Source organism: Solanum tuberosum, unplaced genomic scaffold (genome assembly GCF_000226075.1).
Source record: "Solanum tuberosum cultivar DM 1-3 516 R44 unplaced genomic scaffold, SolTub_3.0 scf00161, whole genome shotgun sequence".
NCBI classification, from domain to species: domain Eukaryota; kingdom Viridiplantae; phylum Streptophyta; class Magnoliopsida; order Solanales; family Solanaceae; genus Solanum; species Solanum tuberosum.
In genome coordinates, this window is record NW_006239086.1 from 1,281,969 (window position 1) to 1,286,159 (window position 4,191).

Sequence of the window (4,191 nt, forward strand, 5' to 3'; positions counted from 1 at the left end):
TAATTCATGGGTTCATGGGGAATTTTACTATAAATCACCATTAAAACGTCAAATCATCCAAAATATACATCAAATAATATAATCAAAATGTTTTTAGGCAGAATCCATGACTAGAATGAAAACCCTAGTTTTTGAACAAACAAAACCCATTTTTTGAAATTGAGTTGAGAGGGCTTCATGGAGGAAATTATTCCATGAATCAAGGTTCCCATACCTTGTTTGATGTTAACCCACGAAATTTGAGTGAAGATCTTGACGCTTGAACCCTAATCTTGACCTTCTCCTTTGTTCTTCAAAGGAGGAACTTCTTAGAGAGAAAAGAGAGAATTTGGAAAATATTTTTGGAGTTATGAGAGTTAAAAGACTTGTTTAATACTTAAAAATACTTTAATATACTTAAAACAACTAAATACAACCGTCCCTCCCTTTAAACAAATGAATTAGTAATTTACCAAAACATCCCCTCTAAGGCTGCACCAAGACAGCTTCCCCAGGCACAATCCACGAACCCCAAACCACGGAGCATGGATAGGTCCACGGACCGTCCTGGCTGTCCGTGGTTTGGTTCAGAGAGGGGTTGTTCGAGGTCTTGGTGAGGAGACTAAGTCTCAACTCACGAGACCTTTTCACAGAGCGTGAGCTGGTCCATGGACCGTACTGCACGTCCGTGGAATGGAGCGGGAACGTGGAATTTTGGGGGACTTTTGAGGAGGCTAAGGATGGACTCACGACTCCCATCTACGGGGCGTGAGTCAGCCCACACCTCGTGGTCCTCATTTCGTGAATGATGTTGTTTTTGGCAGCTTTTAAAGAAGCCCTTGGCTCTCATCATGGGCCCTTAGGGGGGTCCTTGTGGGAGCCTTGCCCTGACGTAAAGGCTCTAGGACCTTAGTATCAAGTTAGGGAACTTAATTTACAACTCGAATCTTGACGTTAACTCACTAACCTCCTTGAACCTCAACATTAGCTCACATGCTTAGGCTCTAGATTAACCTAGCATTTTTTGGAGTGTTACATTATCTCCCCCTTAGGAACATTCGTCCTCGAATGACACTTTAAAACACACTAAGGGGGTTAACGACTCAAGACTAGCAACTCAACAACATGCCACATTAACAATGCGCAAAACATATGAAATCACTCCACCTTAAGACATAATCAATGTAATCACAAGGAGGTTGGAACTACTTCTACAACCCACTATGCACACAACATGATCATTTCATATCATCTTTAGAGGAACTACCTTCTCCATGCAACAAGCTCAACACAATCAATCAATAAAGAGCCATTTAGCCATATCATAATAGTGTAGCACACATGTTCATTAGTTCACCTCACGAAGTCAAATATGCAACCATTATACTAAAGTGTAGCCCCACATGAGGAATACATAAATCATGTAAAACTCAATACATGTTAAACATGAATTCTCATAAGAACATGCACACATAAGAAAATCATAAAGAAGACTCATAGTACAATTATTCCAAAACACTAACTCAAGAAATAATTACCTCAAGTAGGGGTAGGAGTAGAAGGAAAAAGAAGAGGATAACGGGACTTCATATCGGACTCGGCCTCCCAAGTAGCAGCCTCAACTAAGTGATTCATTCATAAGACTTTAACAGAGACTACCTCTTTGTTCCTTAACTTCTTAACTTGCCGGTCTAAATCTCAACCGGAACTTCTTCATAGGAAAGATTTTCATCAATTCCTAAACCCTCTAAGGGAAGGATGGATACCGGATCACCAATGCACTTCTTGAGCATGGAGACATGGAACACTGGGTGAACCGGAGCCAACTCACTAGGTAAGTCTAATTCATATGCAACCTTTCCCACACGTGTCAAGATTTGGTATGGCCCCACATATCGAGGACTAAGTTTCCCCTTCTTGCCAAACCTCATCATACCCTTCATAGGTGAGATTTTTAAGTAGACCCAATCACCAATCTCAAATTCAAGATCTCTTCTTCTATTGTCGGCATTGGACTTTTTCCAACTTTGAGCTGTCTTCAACCTCTCTCCAATGAGTCAAACTTTTTCAATAGCATCATAAACTAGATCGAGACCAATTAGAACAAACTCACCTACTTCAAACCAACCCACCGGAGATCTACACCTCCTACCATAAAGTGATTCAAACGGAGCCATGGCAATGCTTGAGTGGTAACTATTGTTGTATGCAAATTCAATCAATGGAAGATGATCGTCCCAATTTCCCTTGAAATCAATCACACACGCCCTCAACATATCCTCTAAGGTCTGAATGGTCCGTTCTGCTTGACCATCCATCTGAGGGTGGAAGGCGGTACTAAGTTTAACATTGGTTCCAAGCCCTCTTTGGAATGCTTTCCAAATATGTGAAGTAAACTGAATACCCCGATCTGATATGATGGACAAAGGAACCCCATGTAACTTCACTATTTCCTCTATGTATAATTTAGCATAGTCTTCCGCCTAGAAAGAAATCTTGACAGGAAGGAAATGGGTTGATTTCGTCATTCTGTCAACAATGACCCAAATAGAATCATGTCGCCTTCGAGTACGAGGCAACCCCACAACGAAGTCCATATTCACCTCCTCCCACTTCCAAGTGGGAAGATCTATATCTTGCAACAAACCTCCTGGTTTTTGGTGTTCGGCTTTGACTTGCTGACAATTTGGACATTTTGCCACAAAAACCCGCTATATCATTCTTCATGCCATTCCACCAATAGACCTCCCGCAGATCGCGGTACATCTTGGTGGCTCCCGAATGAATAGACTATCGCAAACCATGAGCCTCTTCTAGAATATGGTCTCTCAAGCCATCGACATTCAGGACACACAATCTACCTTGGTACTTAAGCACCTCATCTCCCCCTTGGGAGAAAGCCTCAACGGACTTGTTGAGAACCGATTCTTTCAGCTCCATCAAAATAGGATCAAGATGTTGCTTAGATTTCACATCAACCACAATGTATGATTCGAAACTATGGTGAACCATGAATCCACCCTTCGAAGAATCTACCAGTTGGACACCTAAACGGGCCAACCTATGCACATCGCGAACTAGTTCCTTCTTCTCATCTTCTACATGAGCTACACTGTCCATAGTCATTCGACTTAAGGCGTCGGCAACTACATTAGCTTTGTCGGGGTGGTAAAGGGCACTCATATCATAATCTTTTAAAAGTTCCAACCACCTCCTCTGTCGGAGATTCAAATCTCTCTAACTAAACACATATTGGAGACTCCTGTGGTCAGTGAACACGTCCACATGGACCCCATATAAGTAGTGCCTCCAAAATTTCAAGGCAAAAACTACCGCCGCCAATTCCAGATCATGGGTCGGGTAATTCTTTTCATGTACTTTGAGTTGCCTTGAAACATAGGCAATCACCTTGCCATGTTGCATAAGGACACATCCCAAACCCATTCGGGAAGCGTCGCAATAAACTACAAACTCATCAGTACCCTCCGGTAAGGTCAACATCGGAGCGGTGGTGAGTCTATTCTTTAACTCTTAGAAACTCTTCTCACAAGTCTCAGACCACTCAAATTTGGATTTCTTTTGAGTCAAAGTTGTTAACGGAGAAGCAATGGATGAAAAACCTTCAACAAACCTTCTATAATAACCGGCCAAGCCCAAAAAGCTTCGTATATCAGTGGGACTTAGAGGTCTAGGCCAATTCTTAACCGCATCGATCTTCTTAGGATCAACCTTTATACCTCGGCTGGACACTATTAGACCGAGGAAAGCAACCGACCTTAGCCAAAACTCGCACTTGCTAAACTTATCATACAATTGATGGTCTTTAAGGACTTGCAAAACTATCCTCAAATGCTCCATGTGATCTCCCTCACTCTTAGAATAGATCAAAATATTGTCAATAAAGACGATCACAAATGAATCAAGGTATTGTCTAAACACCTCATTCATAAGATCCATAAAAGCTACCGGAGCATTGGTTAGACCAAAAGACATCACTAAGAATTCAAAGTGACCATACCTAGTTCGGAAGGCTATTTTAGGAATATCAACATCTCTCACCCTAAGTTGGTGATATCCCGAACGTAAGTCAATCTTCAAAAAATAACTCGCCCCTTGGAGTTGGTCAAATAAATCATCAATCTTGGGGAGCGTGTATTTATTCTTTATAGTGACCTTGTTCAACTGGCGATAATCAATGCACATCCTAAGGGA